The following is a 21181-nucleotide window of genomic DNA, read 5'->3' as shown; positions in this document are numbered from 1 at the left end:
ATTCTTGATTAGCTGTATAAAGATGAAGAGGAAATCAAAGTAGCAACTTTAGATATCATTGTCCCCACATAACATTATGGCAATAGATTCAGGATAATGTAGAGAATGGGATATCAAGGAAAAGGCCCCATTGGCAAGCATCAAGAAGGCATTATAAAACCAATCACACCTCACTCTCAACATGTTAAAGATAAATATGGAATTGGGTATGACAAGAACACTCAACCTATACAAAAATGAGATCATCACCAAAATACCCAATGGAGAGGAAAAGTAGCGCATAAAGAGGAATCATGGCAAGAAGTGATATATCAAGCAACTGAAAAGACAAATAGAGAACAAAGATAAGAAGAATATGAGCAAAAACAAGAAGAACTCTCTATTCAAAGAGAGGAGGCTTCTTATAAATAGATTCATCAAGTGCAAGCCAAAACATTACCTGATCAAGCTGGTACAAAATCAACAACAAAAGAAAAAGTTAGAGAACAAAGAGAAGAGGAATATGAGCAAAAATAACAAGAACTTGCCATTCAAAAGGAGGAGTCTGTTTATGAACAAATCCAAAGAGTACAAGCAAGTGCATAACCTAAATCAGACAAAAAAATATAAGAAATACAGTAGAAACTCCTCAAATATGTCTGTATGCGGGAAAAGTGGTGCGATGAAATGAAAATTATGAATTCAAGACTAGTCCGCACACCAATGGGACTCTTGGTGCAAGTTATGGAGCTATATGGAATAGCTCAACTTCCCAAGGGATGTTCCATTGTTCTCTATCTCACAAGACCCCTCAAGCCGATGCCTTTGCTCTCAGATCACTGAGCAAAGTGACTTAGGGATGACAATCATGAGAATGAGGGATGTTTGATCAATCTAACATGAATGCAATCCTAAATGTGCATGATATTAACAAATATGAATTAAACTAGCATGTATATGATGATAAGATGAAAGGATTAGTAAAAACTATCCTAGCATGCTATACTAGTCTAACAAGAGTATTATGTGTTAATGCAAATGCCTATTTAAGATGATATTAAGATTATTTCTATCAAAGAGAGGCTAATTGCTAGATAAAGATGATTTAGATTAGATGCTTAGTAAAATGTCTATAAGTTTGATGCTAAAGACTTGGATATGAAAATAGAGAAATGAGGGCTCTATTTATAGGAAAAATAGGGCAATGAAGGGTCAGGATTGGATGATCCTATCAAGGGTCAGGATTGGAAGTTATCAATCCATGTTTACAATTCTCACCAATGAAATGGTGACAATTGTCAACATAAGACTTCTTGAGAGGAGATTTAAGAAGCATTAAATGCTTGAGAAGACCTCATGGTTATCTTAGGAGGTAAGGGTTAAGGTTAGGTTAGGGTTATCCATAGGATAAAGATTTTACCCAAAGGATAAACTCTTGTGCAAGGGTTAAAGGAATAACCAAGGGTAAACCAATGAATGCTTGATGAGACCCTTGGGTTAAATGAGGGTTGAGTTAAGAGAGAAAGTCTCTAATCATGCAAGAGGGTTGAGTTAACCATTAATGTCTTGGAAGACTTTCAAGGCCAACTTGTTGAGGACATAAAGCCTTTAATGGTTTTCAAAGACTTTGAGGGTTTGAGAAGTGACTTCCCCATGCTTAGGGACGTGACAATATTTAGTAGATGAGTTAGGCTAATTTAGAAGGGATTAGAAGAATCTAGAAGGGGGTTTAGAGAGGCAAGTGGGAGATGTAGGAGAATGCAAGTGGGTGGAGGGTAATTTTAATTAAAATAAATTGCTTTATTTCAACAAAATAGATGCAAGTGGGGGATTTAAATAAATTAGATTTATTTATTTGAAGTGAACAATTTAATTAAATATAAATTTAATTAAAAGGAGTAGAAAGGGGATTTAATTAAATAAAGTGGTTTATTCAATTAAATGAAATGCAAGGCCTAAGTGAATTTAATTAAATAAATTGAGTAACTTATTTAATCAAATAGATGAATGTGAATGATTTAATTAAACAAAACTTAATTAAAATAGAGGAATGAGAATAAAATGAATATTAAATATTCACTTAGGAAAGTGGTCATTTTTATACATCTACATTTTGCCCCTCTTTGAAGTGACGTGTGTACAAATGTTGATTCAAAGAAAATTGTCAGATATGTCATCAAAATTTAATTGATGTGATGTAATATGTCGAGATGTCGATGGCGTGCCCTAGATTTGATGAATGATATTGATAATGCCCCCTCAGGAGATGAATTAAAAAAAATTGAAAATTTGGTTGAGTTGATAATTGTTGTAGATTTGATCACATTTTAAAATTTTGTCTGTGTTTAATGCGTATTAATTGATTCACCTCCTGATAATGATGTTTGCTAGGGTTAAAAGTGAGAGAATGAGCAAAATACATGCCCCACTTACTAACCCTAATTTGCTTTTACCCTATAAAAAGGTAAAAAGTGATTTCATTTGTATCATTTGTGCCTTTTGACTTTTGGTGAGAGTGACATTTGGAGAGTGACAAGATGCTGGTTCCCTATGCTTCGCATTGATTCGAGTGCATTTGTCAATACTGGAGGCCCACCACGTATGGTCCACCTGTAAGTCATCGAAATTTTATCTCTTTTGCTTTCTATTTTTTTGATTTTGGTCACGTTTTTAATTTTTTGTGTCAGATTTTCTTGGTTTAGCATGCAGGGTTTGTTGCGTAGCGCATATGATAAAATAGTTAGCATGTAGGGTTAGTAAACAAGGTTAGCATCTAGGAGTCATTGGGTAATGCACCACAGGTTGAGAGTAGCACATAGTATAGAATAACGCATAGGGCTAACAGGGTGGCGCATGCGAGGAACAAGGTAGCGCGTAGGGTAACCTAGCGCATCGGGTTCGCAGGTTAGTGCAAAGGGTAATTGTGATAGCGCATAGAGTAACCTAGCGCATAAGGTAAAGGTTTTAGTGAGTAGCCGAGTTTAGCTAGCGCATAGGTGACAACTTAGTGCATGGGAGGGATTTCGTAGCGCGTGAGCAAAAAAGTAGCTAGAAAGGAGTGGAAAGGTGGTGCTGTGGGGGAAAAATAGATGAAGGAAGATGTTTGGGGATGGGGAGGTGTTTTCCAAGTGCTCTGGGATGGGTGTTTTAGCCAATTTTGTGCTTGCTATGATGATGTGTGATTTTTTTTGATAGATTTGTGAAATTGCTTTTGTTGTTGAAGTACCAAGTTGATTGATTGAATGATAATCCTGATTTTTGTTTGATTTGGATTGTGGATTTTTGCCTAGCCATTGAATTTGATGTCCGATATGAGTTGTGATTCATGATTTCCGATATGGTTCCCGATATGGATTTTTGAGTTGTTTTCATTATGGGTCTTTTGATATGAATGCTTGATGTGGTGATTGTGTTATGGGTCTCGATGTTTGATAAGAAACTTGATTTGATACTTGCATTGTTTCAAGTTGATTTGGTTTAGATTTTGTTATGGGATGCTTCGATATGAAACTTGATTTGATATTTCATTGTTTCAAGTTGATATTGATTTTGATTTCGATATGAGATTTGGAATTCTGATATGAGACTTGAATTGATATGTCGTTGTTTCAAGTTGATATTGATATTGATTTCGATATGGGATTTGGAATTTTGATATGAAACTTGATTTGATATGTCGTTGTTTCAAGTTGATATTGATGATTGGATATATCAGATAGATGTGGAAACTGATATGTGGACATGTTTTGCTGTTACAAGAATGACTTGGCATACTTCAGTCATGAGAGTGATTTCTGAGACCATGGTCTCCGATTCCTCGATTGACACAGGCAGATAGGGATATCATTGAGAGGTGTGGGTTGTCCTCTTTGTTGGACATGCCTCGGTATATCATTAACCGAGGTTTGTTGACAACGTTGGCAGACAGGTGGCATAGTGACATGAACACCTTTCACTTGGTGATTGGTGAGATGACAGTCACTCCAGAGGACTGTTATGGGATTCTATGGATTCTTGTGGTAGGAGCACTATTACCCTATGAGCAGACTGAGGAGGATGGGACAGATGCTCTGCATCGGATATTTCACGATGATCAGATTTGCGGATATGAGATCCCCAGGCAAGAGTTTATAGATTTGGAGTATGCTCCACTACCTTCTGTACTGGCAGGTTTCGTAGGTGGCTTCTTGTGTCCTGACTGTAGGTCGAAGGGACTGGCAGTGGGATGGGGATTGGTGCTAGAGGATATGGTGACACAGGGTCGCAGGTTTGCATGGGGGTCCTGTATGTTGGCTCATCTATATAGAGATCTGCACTAGGTGGTGTATTTAGGATACATCAATTTATCAACCGAGGTCACATTATTACAGGTGTGGACTTGGGAGCACATTCCCACAACAAGGCCACTTGCAGACAGGGATAGGCTAGTTGGTCGGGCTTATGCATATGGGTACACATGGACAGTTGTCCAGCGTAAGCTGGGCAAGCTAGAGCATTGGAGGAGGGTGCTGGATGATATTGGTACGGTCATCTGGAGACCATATATGGATTGTGAGGTGTGGGTGGAGGATGGTCTAGAGATGCCCTATGTATATATGTCACAATACTTGATAGGGCAGATGTCTTTTGTCATTGAGAGGTTCTTGCATAGCTGAGTTCAATGATAGTATGGTTGACAATAGGGTATACCATAGGGAGCATGTTTATATGCTCGCCGGAGGCAAGATGTGCCAGAGTGGGGTTCGACTACTGATAGTGCAGCGGCTGTGGAGGAGCACATATATTTGGCCAGACAGATATGGGACTGCGGGTTTGGAGTGGTAGATTCTGGGATGACAAAGGAGTTTGCAACGCTCTTCATGGCCCATGCCGTAGCATAGATATCGAATCCAGCGGAGATGATTCTCGCTTTTGATGATGATGAGGATGAGCATCCCGAGAGGCTAGGGAGATAAAGAGATGAGGGAGAGGAGTTGGAGGAGGGATATGGTGATGGTGGAGGAGATGATGGGGGAATGAGAGGGGTGGTGGTAGAGGGAGACGAGGAGATAAAGGAGGGGATGGAGGAGATAGAGGGAGGATTGGAGGAGATGGAGGGAGGAGAGGAGGTGGATTAGTTAGGTGAGCAGTTGGGGAGAGAGGGAGGGGAGGTTTGGTGGTTGGAGCTAGTGGAGTTGGTCAGGTGGGCGAGGTGATAGCAGTTGTGGGTGAGATGGATGAGTTTAGGCAGCCGACTCAAAGGAGGAGATCAGATGTATTACCTCCACTAGCGCCTAGGATAGGGATAGGGATCGAGGGTACCACGACACAGGTACCCATTCAGATGCAGGTACCCACCCACCGAGAGGATGCATAGATTAGGTCCTTACAGATGACAGTGCAATAGCTTCAGGCACAGGTACTGGTTCAACATCGCCAGATTATATAGATTACCACAGAGCGAGATATGGTGATAGAGTGCTTAGGTCAAGCAGAGGAGCTTGGAGAGAGACTGTAGAGAGTGACAACTGGTACCCCAATGTGGGACACATTGAGAGAGATACGGTATACTACCATGGTAGTTGAGTACTATAGGTGGCTATATGAGGACCTAGTCCCGAGAGAGCAGAGGGCTCCTAGTTTTACTGTTAGTCGATTAGCTCGGGGTCAGTGAGGGACAGAGAGAAGAGGTGTTAAAGGGCCTTCTCGACGTGATCCACCAGGAGATCCAGGTGCTGGGACATCTACTACGAGACCATCAGCCTTAGGAGATAGTCATACCTGAGAGACTTGTCTCTATTGCATTTTGTATTTCGATAGACATGATATCTTTTGTATATTTTGACCATTTTTGAGATATATACGACATCGATTTTCTGATCCACATGTGATGTGTTTATGAATGATGATTTATGCATTGATATGATGTTTCTATGATGATGATGCAATGTTTAGAAAAATGCGTTTGATTTTCTTATGATGTGAATGTATGATTCATGATTTTGATTTATGAGATGTATCTTGAAAATGAAATGTATGATAATGATATGCTGTGAGATGTATCTTGAAATAAGATGTATGATAATGATAAGCTGTGAGATGTATCTTGAAAATGAGATGTATGATAATGATATGCTGTGAGATATATCTTGAAAATGAGATGTATGATAATGATATGCTGTGAGATGTATCTTGAAAATGAGATGTATGATAATGATATGTTGTGAGATGTATCTTGAAAATGAGATGTATGATAATGATATGCTGCTAATTATAACATGAGATGCAACTAATTGATCATCCTTATTCCGTAGTTTGTCATTCCTGCACAGTCACATGTTTTTGCTTTCTTTGTGTTTATCATCATTGAGCCATGGATATGTTGAAAATTTATACAAGCATAATGGTATAATTGAACCATAATTACTTGAGAAAAATTTACATAGATTTTGATATTTCAAGATGGCACAAGCGTCGAGGTATAATTGAACCAAGACGACCTCAGCGTTGCTTGTGTATAAACAGACAAGATTGGACCATTTGTATGCGCAAAGTGGAACAATGTCTTCAGTGATATGCTTCGAATCACATCTCGAGACAAGTATTTGCACAGTACAAGTGATCACCTCACAGATAGAAAACTAAAAAAAATATTGGAGTCTCCAACCACTTTCTCTAGCTCGATGCATCGTTGAGAAAATTTAGGAGATCCAATAATTCAAAAATTTTAAGTGCAAAAATAGTCAAAAATTTCATGCATTATGTTAACAAATTATACTTCAGAAAATCATCCATTATGTGTGTTTGATCGGTTTAGTGTTTTGCTTTCTTGGCTGCTGGAGTTGTTGTTGACAGGATTTTCTCGGTGGGCTGTGATTCTTGTTTTCTTGTTGTTGGAATGCTTGAAGTCAGAGGAATGGTGCCCCTAGCTATATGTATCGATCGATGTGGATATGTACAGTAATTACCAAGCCATGGTGGGATATAATGAACTAATATTCAGATAAGCAAGGATAGTGACTACGCTAAGTATGTCCAGGATAATGTTGTTTGATAAAGTGTTGGGCGATGGCCAGTGGTTTTGACTTTGGATACAAAAGATATGAGTAATGATAGATAGAGGAGCTCTTCCCTCACAAGTAGCGCCTATTGCCAGGTTTTCACCATTTGTTTTTATTGCACCTTTTGTTGTTTTTGATTTATTTTTGTTATTTTTCTGATGTTTTGATTTTTTTTTGTAATTTTCATTTTTTCTGTGCATTAGATCACTTAAGTATACTATTTCTTTAGATGGATGTTGTTGGTTGGTTCGTCGAGCACATCACCCTCTGAAGTTGTTAGCTGATAGGTGCCTAATCCATAGGCTGAGATGATGACATAGGGACCCAACCAGTTAGGTTCAAACTTTCCCTTCTTTTCTCGATCCTATTGATTTTTGGGATTTTCTTTGAGTATGAGATCATCGACTTTAAAAATCCTAGGGATGACTTTGTGGTTGTAGCTTTTGTACATGCGCTGCTGGTATGCTTTGAGGTGATTATAGGCCTATTTCCATTTTTCATCCAAAAGCTCTAGTTCTTGCAATCTGTTGACCCAATACCCCTCATCTGGAATGAGGCCTTTCAAAGATACTATGAGTGATGGAATTTCTACCTCAAGAGGTAAAATTGCTTCTGATCCATACAACAATTAATATGGCATAGCTCCTGTAGGTTTCCTGATGCTAGTTCTGTATGCCCAAAGTTCCAGATTGAGTTGCACATGCCAATCCTTTCTTGTATCATTGACTATCTTCTTTAGGGTTTTTAATATTGTTTTATTTGATGCCTCTGCTTGACCATTCCCTTGCGAGTAGTAAGGTGTAGAGAAACGATGTTGGATTTTGAATCGTTCACATAGTTCTCGCACATCCTGGTTTTTGAAGGGACGTCCATTATCTCTGATGATGGAACTGGGAATGCCGTATTTGTAGATCATATAATTGAGAATGAAAGAGCCAATTTGTTTTCCAGTTACTGTGGTCATTGGGACTACTTCAATCCATTTTGTAAAATACTATGTTGCCGTGATAATGAACTTGTGTCCATTTGAAGATGAAGGATGTATTTTGCCTACTAAGTCAAGTCCCCATTGACAGAAAGGCCAAGATGTTGTAAATGGCTGCAATTTCTGTGCTAGTGCATGGATAAGATTGCCATGTATTTGACACTTAGGACATTTCTTTGCAAATTGCTAAGAGTCTTTCTCCATTGTCGGCCAGTAATATCCCATTCTCAGAATTTTTTTAGCGAGAGTAGGACCACTTGAATGCGTTCCACAGATACCCTCGTGAAGCTCATGTAAAGTGGAGTCAGATTCATTATGATCTAGACAACGAAGAAGAGTACCATCTAGACCTCAATGGTAAAGAGTATCAACAGTTAGGGTATAACGGGCGGCTTGTCGAATAAAGTTGTGTTTTTTATTTTGAGATAGGTCGATGGGTAGGGTATTGGTTTTAAGGTACTCATATATTGTTCTATATAAAGGAGAGCTTGAATCGGTTAAGGCATAGATAACATTGGATCCAGAATTGTCATAGGATGGGGAAAACAGTTTCTCTACCAGAAACTCATAATGACTTTGTTGCTCTGGAATTTGTAGCAGTGAAGTGATAGTAGCCATTGCATCAACTGCTCTATTGTCCAACCTTGGTATTTGCTCAAATGTCATGTGTACAAAATACTATTTGAAGTCATCCACCATTCTCTTGTATGGCAACAGTTTGTCATCCTTTGTCTGATATTCATTGTTGATCTGATTTATGACCAGTTGGGAATCTCCATAGACTTTCAGTTCCGTGATTCTCCATTCCATGGCCATTTTGATTCTTGTGAACAGTGCCTCATACTCAGCAATGTTATATGTGCATGGAAACATGAGTCTATATGATCTTGGTATGGCATGTCCTTCAGGAGTGACGAACAAGATGCCAACACCTGAGCTATGTTGAGTGTAGGAACCATCAAAGTACAGGGTCCATTGCTTGGTGGTAATAGTAAGGACATCCCTATCTAGAAATTTGACCTCCATTGGTTGTTTGTCTGGAAGTGGTGCTTCAACTAATTGATCTGCAATTACTTGTCCCTTGTTAGCTCGACGCTCTGTGTAGTGGATATCAAATTCACTGAGAATCATGACCCATTTAGCTAGTCTGCCTATGAGAGATGCTTTGCTAAGTAAATACTTGAGAGGTTCAATTTTTTCTACTAGCTTGATTGTGTGAGCTAGCATGTAATGTCAGAACTTTTGAGAAGTGAAGACTACAACTAAGCAGGCCTTCTCAATGAATGTGTAATTAAGCTCATATCCATTTAATGTTCTACTGATGTAATAAATAGCTCGTTCCTTGCCTTCTTGATCTTCTTGTGCTAACAATGCCCCGAATGATATGTCCGTTGTTGATATGTAGAGAATAAGCGGCTTTCTTTCTATTGGGGGTACCAGAACTGGTGGGTTCATTAGATATTGCTTGATTTGATAGAATGATTCTGCACATTTGGCTTCCTATCTGAATGGTATATTCTTATGTAGCAAATGATTGAGTGGTAGACTTTTATCTACTAGTTGGGTGATGAAACACCTGATTGAGTGGAGCTATCCTTGTAGAGATTTGGGTTGGCTAATGTTCTTGGGAGGTGGCATCTCCATGATGGCCTGTACCTTCATTGGATCTACTTCAATGCCCTTTGCTGACACAATGTAGCCTAATAATTTGCCTAATATTACCCTGTAGACACACTTCTTAGGGTTGAGCCTGACTTGGAATTCCTCCAATCTTTCAAATATTTTCTCTAATATGCCTAGATGTTCTGCCCGGGTAAATGATTTAGCTACTAAATCATCTACATAGTCCTCCATGAAGGTATGCATCATATCATGAAATATTGTCGTCATTGCTCTTTGATAAGTTGCCCCAACATTATTTAAGCCAAAAGGCATGACATTCCAACAATACGTTCCCCAAGGACAGGTGAATGCTATTCTATCTTGATCCTCTAGAGCTATCTTGATTTGATTATAGCCAAAAAAACCATCCATTAATGATAGCATTGCATGGCCTGTTGTGAGGTCTACAATTATGTCGATGCTGGGGAAAGGAAAGTCATCCTTTGGATAGGCTTTGTTAACATCCCTAAAATTTGTGCATATCCTGATGCTTTCATCTGGTTTTGAAATTGGCACAATGTTCAAAATCCATTCAGCATAGTCTATAGGTCAAATAAATCTGACGTCTAATAACTTCTTTAGTTCAGCTTTGACCATTAGTGCTACATGTAGATTCATTTTTCTCAATTTTTGCTTCACTGTCTTAGCTCCTGGAGCAATAGATAAAAGATGTATGATTAAGTGTGGATCAATCCCGGGCATATTAACATAGGACCAGGCAAAATTGATTTGCTTTTATTTGTAGAATCTGATAAACTCTGATTTTTCTTCTTCTGTTAGAGACTCTACTAGGTGTATGTTTTTAGCTGCTTCATCTATACCAATGTTGATGGATTGAGTGGGCTCAATCAATATAGGTGATCGCTCTTGATAGTGTTAAGGAAGAGTGTCAAGTCTCCCATCCTTAGGTACCTTAAAAAGGTTTTCACGTTCAGATGCGTCCTTTATTTTTACTTTTTTTGTGATCTATTGCTGCCATTGACTGGTTTTCAGCATTAGATCCTTTATTTATTTCATTTTTGTGACTGAGAGACTTGGCACCCTCCTCATTGTAGATGTTGTTACTTTGTTTTCTGGTAGAGTCTGTTTCCTGGTTGACAGTACACAGGTAATGAATAATAGATTCATCATCTAGGAAAATAGGTATGTCATGGTTTTCAGATTCATCCCAGAGTATGAGATCAAGAAATACAAGTGGTAAAGAGTCACTGGGTGGGTCAAGGTTAGCTGCAGTAAGTGCCACGATAGAGGAATCGTTAAGGTTGTCCGAGATATTGGATAGATTAATGATATTGTCGAGGTCTTCAATGATATCATCTTTCATGTAGACTTGCTCGTAGTGTCGCTGCTCATTTTCTTTGGCTTTGTAGATATGTTGTGGACCAAATTCAAGTAGTCTAGACTCTGTGCCTTGTGCTTCTTGAGAAAGGGGTGTATGAAGAGTACTCTCAAGAATATCTTCAGTAACATTTGAACAGCTGCCCCATTCATAGTCATTAGATTCTATTTTGGAAGTATTATCCCAGAGTTTTTCAGTGTTGCTAACAGGTATGTTGTAAGGTGAAAAGAGATCCCTGATAATTATACCAGTCTGATAGTTTTCTCTGATTTTGTATCAGAGCCTGCTTGTACTCTTTGCATCTGTTCATATATTGTTTCTCCTTGGGGAGTAGTGATTTCTTCATGGGATGATTCTGCCTTATTTGAAATAGGTTCCTGAATGTGGTGGACTTCCACATAAGATGCTTCTTCTCTTTGAATGGCCAACTCATCTTGTTGTTTCTCTTTTTCCTGGTGTTCTCGCTCTTTCTTGATTGTTTCTATTGATTCGTGTAGTGCCTCCTGCCATGAGTCCTCCTTCTATTTCTTCTTTGCTTTCCACCGAGGTTTTTGATATTTGTGTTAGGCCCAATATGGAAAGCTAATGTACTGAGAGGGGAGGGGTGAATCAATACTCCAAAAATTTTCTTGAATAATGAATTTACTATTATGCATAAACCAAATAGTGCAATAACATAAAATAAAGTTAAAACAAATAGATAACAATCATACATGATTCACTCCATAACACATATATTTTGGTTACGCAGAAACTCTTGGTTAGAGAGAAAAACTGCAACTTTACAACTATCTGCAACTTTACATCAGTAATGCTGAAGCAGATTCTATGTGCTCAAAATAAGATTACCTTGCCTATAGCATACCTTGGTAACCTAAACAGTAACTCGGTAAACCCTTCTGTTTACTCTGTTCTATAACTATTTTCTGAAAACTTTCTCTGTGACCTCTGTGTCTCTATAACAGTCATAACACTTAGTGCTTTTCTTATACATTGCACATGTGTTCCTTTTTACACTTGTGTATATCCTTGTCTCTCTTATACACTATATATCTAACCTTGAATTCATGCTGTATAAATAGATCTCTTATGTCGGTGATCCTATTCATTGCTTCGATCTTTCAAACATGATTCCTCGAATGAATAACTATACAAAATATTTCATTGGTTAGATGATCTCAAAATCATACACAATCTTTAAGTGCAATTTCCAATGTGATAACGGTTAGATGTGCCTCGATCTTGTAACACATTTTCATATGTGTCTAGGTTCAATGAATTTGGTAACACGTTTCACTCGATGTATGTCATCTCAGAGTATTATCTTTGCTTCTCGGTAGACATAAAATGATGCTCAGTAGACAGCTCGGTGCATACTGGGCTCTGTGACTACTTTCTTCTATAACTGATTAGACTGTGCATACCGACTTCTCTGTGTATACCGACTACATGATTCGGTAGTGTTAACCGACTAGAGTATTTAGTATGACTTTGGATATAAAAACTAATGGCAACTTGATAAGTAGTAACAATTTGTTCTTCTTTTGCCTTGGGGGTAATTTGTGTCCATATCCCAATCCCGTTTTGTCCCTAGAAAATTGTGAAGGAGGGTCCAATGGTTCTGTAATTCCTTCTTGACGTTTGCCTATAGGTCCTTTGCTATTGTATCCCATCTATTGCATGATCAAGAATCCTTTTCCATACTGTTGTGTTGGTATAGCTACCTCCATAGTAGCAGCTCTGATTTCTTCCTCATCCTTGTATAGCCAACTAAGGATTTCTTTCTCTTCTGATTCATGTGCTAGTGTGCCTAATTGGATAAATTGGCCATCAAACTTAGTGATGGGCTATGTTGCTTGATGTGTTGATGCAAAAGGCTGCCCATGAGATTTTGGTGATGCTGGTAATTGGGTTAGGCACATGGGTTCGAAAGGGTATTCTCCCATGCCTTGTTCTTTGATTTTCATCTTTTGCTTGAAATCCGTGGATAAAGATTTGAGCTTTTCTTGATGGTTTTCAAGTGCCGAGGAAGCGAGAGCTTCCTTGTTGTGTGGAACCAAACTGCCTTGAGTTGCCCCCATAGCATTGCAATGTTGAAAGGGGTTATTATCAGCAGAGATGGAAATCTCCTGTCCATTAAATGAGAATTTGAAACATTGATGGTAAGTTGATGGTACTGCTTGCATTTCATGTATCCAAGGATGACCCAATAAAATATTGTATGTTAAGTCTATGTCTAAGACTTGGCACATAGTGTCTCTTTGTATTGGTCATACCCAAATAGGTAGGATTATTGTTCCCTTGGATGATCTCTCTTCATCATCATATGCCTTGATGGTGATCTTTTTGTGTGGATCAATAGATTGTTTAGAGAAGCCTAATGCACGGATAAGTTTCAAGTTACAGATATTGAAACCAGCTCCCCCATCTATTAATACTCTTTTAACGCGATGCTTGTAGACTAAAACTTCAGTGTGAAGGGGAGTATTATGTGGATGGCTCAACGAGATATTATCATGCTTAGAAAAGGTGAGATTATGAGGCCCTGTCATGTGAGCCACCATGGCTTGAAATTTGTCAATATCCAGATCTTGAGGTACATTTGTTTTCACTAGTGCTTGTTCTAGTATGTCCTTATGTCTTGGCGAAAGTTTGAGTAACTCGAGTATGGATATTTGAGTAGGGGTTCTGCGCAATTGACTTACCAAATCATATTGAGTCTTTGGAATAGTATTTGATGTTGATGTATGCCCTTTCAAGACATATTTTTGAGCTCTAGTGGTTACATTGATCAATTCATGTTCGTGTTTGTCTTTGATTTTAAAGACATTTACTTGATTGTCATCTATCAATACATGATTGATGGTGTTATTGTATACGTGATTTATGCGAGCTCCTCTAGTATCATTTGATGATGAAGCTCCTTCTTTGCTGTAATTTGGAAGCATATTTTTAAAGGTGTCATGATCACCATTTATTTTGAGACCATCTACCGTTAAATCACCTCTATCAATCATATCTTGAACAATGTATTTAAGCCTCATGCAATCATTTGTTTGATGTCCCTTGTTTCAATGAAAATCACAGAAGTGCGAGTCATTCCACCAAGGTGGTTTGACTTGGGGTTCAAAGTTGTTTATAGCTGGTAATGTGATAATCTTGTTTGCCAGGAGTTCTCAAAATGTTAATTCTAAGGATTGCCCCAATGGTGTGTAAATGTGCTTATTTGGAAAATTGTTGGTGTTACCCCTTGAATTTGGATTAGATCCTCGATTGGTGTTGTTGCCTTGGGTATCATTGGTGTTGTTTGTATTTGAAGGTCCCAGATTGATATTTGGTGTATAAGTGTTAGTGCTTTGGTTAGCACCCTTTTGATTCTTGGTAGCCTAAGGATTACCCGATAAAGCCAATATTGGTTGTTTGGACTTTATGTCATTAGCATCGGTTCCTCCCTCATTTCCAGCATTTTTGTTTCTGGTCCAAAACCTGGATTTGTCTAAGTTGTTGTTGTTGTTGTTGTTCTGATTGTTGAAATGAGAGTTGGATGAATTAGTTCCTTCTTTGAAGAACTTCAATGTTCCTTTCTTAATACATGCCTCCTCTACTTGGATTTTGTTTTCAATTAATTTGGCAAAAGATGGTATGCATTGAAGCTTGAGTATATAACTCATCTCACTATTCAGATTGTTGATGGAAATTTCCATCTTTTCCTTTTCGGGCACATCTCTTGGATATCTCAAAACCATCTGTCTCCAACATTGAAGAAACACCATGAACATTTCATTGTTTTTTTGTTTGGTATTACATACATCGAGCATGATGATTGCGTGTTGAATATTGTAGGAGTATTGAGTGATTAATTTATTGACCAACTCATCAAAGAATCTGACAGAAGGTGTAAGTTTGGATAACCACTCCATTGTTTGTCCTCCGAAGCTTCTTGGGAATAGCCTCATTAAATAGGTGTTGTAGATGTCTAAAAATGGTCAACGCTTGCAGAGTCATACTTTAACATCTGCACATTGCCTTATTTTTAGGGTTCTTGTGTCGCATTGACATTTCTTCTATGTTGTGCACTTGGTCTTTATCATTTGCGAGCATCGAGTCCTTCTTCTGCATTCCTCATTTTTCTCGCTTTCGAAATAGGTCTTGTCGATAGCAATCTTCAGTCATGATTTTGGTCGATCTTGTCAATCTCTTATCAACTTGTCAATCTTGTCGTTTTGTGATCGATTTGTCATCGATCCTCATTCTTGTCAATCTCGTCATTTTACGATCGATTCGTCATCGATCCTTGTCCTCTTCAATCATGTCAATTGGTGCCTATCAATTTGGTCTCTTTATCAATGTTGGTCAGTTTGTCAATCAATCTCAATTGTTTATCAATCAAATCATTTATCAAGTCAGAATCATGATCAAATTGACCCTACATCAATTATCTTGTGTCAAGACCTAATTATCATCCTTGCATTTCTAATTCATCTTCTAAGGTTTTATGATTTATTCATTTAATCTTGTTTGTCATTTTCCCTCTAGGTTAAATAATTTATTTATTTATCCTAAGTCTTCTTGTCACAATTAAATATTTATTTAATTGGCTAACTAATTCCTTCTCTCTTTGTGAATTAATTAATAAATGAAAAATTATTAATTAATTTACCTAATTTTTCTAATTTTCCTAATTCCTAATTTCCTCATTTCTAATTTCCTAATTTCTAATTCATCTAATTTTCAATTTTCTCCTATATTTCTCCTAATTTCATGGGAATGACATAGCAAATTTGTCATAATTTGTCATAATTGACAATCAATCAATTTTGACATAGCAATTTGTCATAATTATCAATCAATCAATCTCACATAGAAAGTGTCAATTTGTCATAATTTGTCATATTTGTCATTCTTGATTTGTAATTTCCATTCGAATCAAATTCATGCTAATCTTGTCATTTCTCCAATTTATCTATAAATTGGATGAATTTCTTCAATCAAGGTCCCTGAGCCCTAGTCGAATCAATCACGCTTCTAGTACCCTTATGCTGTCGTCTCGTCAATCTTGCTTTCACATTATACTTATGCACTTGAAGGTGAGATCCACAAAACAAAGCTATTTGAAGGAGAAAGAAGGACAATGGAGCCACATGAAGGAGACATTCAAGTTTGCAATGGTTTGCATTTGAATTGATGTCTTGTTTTCATGTCTTTATTGAGTGTTTTTAGGATTGTTATCATTGCAATTGAGTTTTCGTGATTGAACTAGGCTAATATTGATTTGCTTTGATGATTTCCAGATTCCTATCTACAAGTGTCATCATGGGCAAATTCAAGGCTCATGGTACAAAACTCCCGAGCATGATCTCGAGGATCACTCTTATCGTCATATTTGTCATATTTGGGTATGTCTGAATTCAGAGGAAAAGGTATCATGTTCAATCTTCTGTCAAAGGGGTAAGGACTGCATACACATAAAAATGGCTATGAGCAATTAAATAAAATTTATTTATTTAATAATTATTCTTCTATTAAATAGTTAATTTGAAAAGATTAATTTATTTAATTCATTTCGTGTCTTTCTATTAATTAATAATTTATTAATTAATTCATCTATTCTATATTCATCTAAAATAATTAAATATCTAATATTTAATTATTCCTCTAACCAAGTTAATTAAATATCTAATATTTAATTATCTCCTTCAATCAATTAAATATCTAATATTTAATGGTTATTCTCCTATCTTATAGTCTCAAATATTAAATAATTTCTTAAATTATTTCATCCCACTTTTCCAACTCACCTTCCATCTCCACTTCATCTTCCCTTTGCCAACTCATCCATCATGTGGCTAAGAAAATTAATATTTCTTAAATATTAATTCATCATTTATCTTCAACCACCAAATTCAATGAATATTGTGTACGTACACATATTTCATAACCTCCTTCTATATTCTCTCCAACATCCCTACATCTTAGGAAGGACTTGAGTCCACTTGTCCTCTCATGCCGAAATCTTCTCCAACCATCCCTATATTCCCTCAGTCAGCAACCCAGTCAAGGTGAGATGAGTGACACTTGTCTTCTCCTTCCCCTTTTCTCTCAACCTTCACCTTTGCTCACAACCATCCAAATTTGTAGATCTGATCATGACCATTGATCTGAGCCACATCATCTCATTCTCTCAAGGTCTATAAAATCAAGAGCTTCAATTGAGAGAGAGTTAGACTTCAAGTGAATTTGGAAGCTAATCATTTGTAAAACTTATGCATCCGTGAGTTTTAATCTTAAAGTAAAATAACATAATCAAATAGCAATTAGAATTTTAGCATAATCATGTAGTATTGCATATCATAGCATTTGTGAACTATCAGTTATCAGTCCATTCTTCATATGTCATTTTGGAAGCTATCAATGCATTGTCTGAGAGCACACCATCTGCAACTAGGAACAGTGGAGTTAAGACACAATGAGACATAAACCATGAAGGTAATATTAATATTTTTATTTCATATGTATTTCATGTAGTTTCATTGGTTGAGTTTGGATTTCATGTAGCATTTCCATTGGTATTTTGTGAAACTAACTTGTTGCAGGTAGCATTCTGAGGATGAAATTCAAGTTGACACATTCTGGCGCCCACCATGGGGCTCAAGTTTTACCTTTAAAAATCTTGCAAAAGAAAATTAATGCATTTGTAATGAAGATTCATGCATGTGTGAATTCTGATAGCGCTTTTGTTCGATAGGTTAGCACATTTGCATCTTAGGTTAATGCATTTGCATCTCAGGTTAACGCATATGCCATGCAGGCTAGCGCTTTTGTCTGAAAATCTGCACATTTGTATTACAGGTTAACACTTTTGTCCTCTAGGTTAGCGCATTTTTTGAAGAAATCATGCTTTTGTCCATAGAGCAGTGCTTTTGTAGTGCAGGTTAGTGCTTTTGCTCTGCAGATTAGCGCTTTTGAGGTGAAAGATAGCGCATATGTTAGAATAGTGCTTTTGTTTGCAACTAACAAAATTTTCATGCAGGTTCGAATGTCCAAGAAATTAATTTTTTTGAACTACTAACATGCATATGCAGGATGGTGTTTAAGGAAAATTTTATGCATTTCCTCACCTAGTTAATTAAAAGCCTTATTTTAGGAAGTACTATATCATGTCTTGCTCATTTAGTCTAACTAAGAGGATAAATTGACAGCATGCAACTTGCATTTTTAGTAACTTCTCTAAAATAGTTGCACGTAGACTTTTAAAAAGGCTAAAATAAATACCATGATTGTTGGAGCAACATCTCCGAATAGAGGATATATCACATTGCTATGGAAAGTTAAAAAGAACACTTATATTCCGTGTCTCGAAAGTGGTAGGTATATGCTCTCCCCTTAATTGGGTGGTCAAAAAGCCAAACCCACTCTTTTATGCTTTCTTTACTTTCAAGCAATTAAATCCTTTAGAGGGCTTGACTTCTCGAGCTGCCTTGAGGGGGCCAGTGAGAGGGGAACGACCTAAAGTGGAAATGGGCTAATGCCAAGTCCTTCCAATCCACTCTAAATAAATTGTGTTTGTGACGAAAGTCCCAAAATATATGTGCTGATAAGTTCATACCAACACTATGTTTCCCCATAAAATCTATGGAGCGTAACCTCTATAGGTTGGGAACCTTCTGTATTTATAGAGCTGAAAGTGCCACATGTATGGCCACATGACCAAAAGCCTTTACTAAAAACCACTTGTACTAGTTGCCAAAATCATTCTAGTTGTTGGCGCAGGAGGTCGGACCTCTGAAGACACTCACACACATACGGTTCTTAGTAGAGATATAAAGTTTGCCATGGGGAGTTTTCATGGAAACAGGTGCTTGGCTACCCCGAGAAGTGAGTGTCGAGGGTGAAGCCAGTGGGGTCAAGCATCTAAATAGCTGCTTTGAATAGCGTAGCCTCGATGGAAACCCCATGTGAGATTCAACAACTATTGTCTCAGCCTGCCATAAGATTTGTACTTGCTTGTGCATTTTGTTTATTAAACATTGTGTCTTCTATATTTGTAACATGTTCGAAATGGTAAAAAATTGAAGAAAATTATCATCTACGAATGAGCAAAAATCCAACAAATTGTTGGAAAAATTGATCAAAAGGGTAATACAAAGGCTTTCCAACATTTGAAACACCAGATCAAACTAAAGTGTCAAAACATTAGTATCGAAATAATTCTTGAAGTAGATTTGTCTCTAAACCATCACGTATTTTCAAAATAGCTCAACAATTAGGTCACTAATCCAGCATGTTATTCCCAAGAGGTTTCTACAAGCTATTGATTCAAACATCTTAAGTGCAAAAAATCAACATCATTGTCAAGTCTCTCATCAGGATAATCAAATCCTCTATCACGAAGCTTGATCAATCTATACTAGGTTCATAATCTTGGATATATCTTTCCTATTTTGAACCTAGGTTATATCAAAATCAGAATCGCACTAACATTGGAATCAAACAAACTTGTAAATTGTCAGATGCTTATATGAATTTTAAGTATCACCTTAAGAAAAGAAAACCCAATTATAAAGCTACTCAGAAAAGAATAAGATTCTTGTATATCATTCGCAAGATCTTATTAAAACATAGGACATTCCTACACCATTTTCGTCACTACTTACGTGGCTGCGGTACAGAGTTTGACGGAGAAATTTTGCAAGGACGTGCTTTTCAACAAAGAGATGCTTTATCACAATAAACAAACAATAGTGGTAAAATAAACAAAGCATATCTTCCTAAACCAATAATCACCTATTGACTTTGTCCTTTGGAAATTTCAATTTTTTTGAAATAATCACATGCCAGTTTGGACTAGAGCTCAATACGAACAACTGATAAAACAACAAATGGAGGAAGAAGATAATCCTACATTCCAAACCTTTGGGTTTACCACTGTTGACGAAGAAGCAGTCAATAGAACCATTAGAGACTTTGAGCAAGATTTCAAATTTGATAGGCTAATGGAAAAATTGTTGGCAAAGCAAAAAGATAAATATCTCTTGATGTTGGCAAAATCTGGAGCTAAACTACCACAAGACTTTAACATAGAAAGCTTGAAACAAGACGTGGAGGCAAGTAACACCCAAAACATAGATGATCCAAACAAATATTTGAATAAATAAAGTCATGAAGAAACAAGGAAAGAAAGGGATGACACAAGAAAAGAGCGTAGTGATAAAAAAACTCATGAAGAAACAAGGAGAAACTATGTGGATAATCCATTGTTAAACCTTACTCAACAAATGAAAACTCTACAACAACAGATACAAGACATGCAAAATGGAACAAGCTCCAAGAAGTATTCATTAGAAGATATATGCCCATATCCTTTCGATAAGAATTTGAATATGCTACCATTTCCGCAACATTGCAAGATTCCTAAATATGACAAATACGATGGAAAATCCGATCCTCAAGATCACATTAGGGAGTTTTGTACTATGAGCATGGAATTTGCTCACGATGAAACTTACCTTATGCATCTTTTTCCTAGGAGTTTAAATGGACAATAAATGGAGTGGTTTTCAAGATTACCATCCGGAATCAAATCTTTTGAAGAACTTGTGAATAGATTTATTTCACAACACTCCTACAATATAAGGAATGAGATAACAATGCTGGATCTATGCAATGTTAAACAAAAGAATGGATAATCTTTTATGATCTTCTTACAACGATGGAAACACATGTTTAATAGGTATCCCCGAGATTTACCTCATCAAGAAAAAATAGACATATTCATTGATAATCTTATCAGTGAAATGAGTTATCGACTAAGAATGCAATGTCCTCCCTCTTTTGCCAAAATGATCGAGAATGGTCTGAAAATAGAGAATGCGATGGTAAAGAAATGAGAGCTAAAACTTTACAATAATTCCTACAACAACAACAACAACAACAATGACAAACCCAAGTTTTGGTCAAAGAATAAGAATGTCAGCAATGGAGGAAATGACGATAATAGTGCTACAAAATAACAACAACCAATCTTTAATCTATCAAGTCAAATCCCAAGCAATAACAATCCAGAAAACAATAAAGCCAAGTCCTTCTTCTCCAATCCTCGGAGGAAATTCACAAACATTGGAGAACCTTTGGAATCAGCTCTAAAAATTCTGCTTGCCAACAAATTGATTGTTTTAC

This window comes from Cryptomeria japonica, chromosome 6, assembly GCF_030272615.1.
Source record: "Cryptomeria japonica chromosome 6, Sugi_1.0, whole genome shotgun sequence".
NCBI classification, from domain to species: Eukaryota; Viridiplantae; Streptophyta; class Pinopsida; order Cupressales; family Cupressaceae; genus Cryptomeria; species Cryptomeria japonica.
This window is presented reverse-complemented; position numbering follows the sequence as displayed.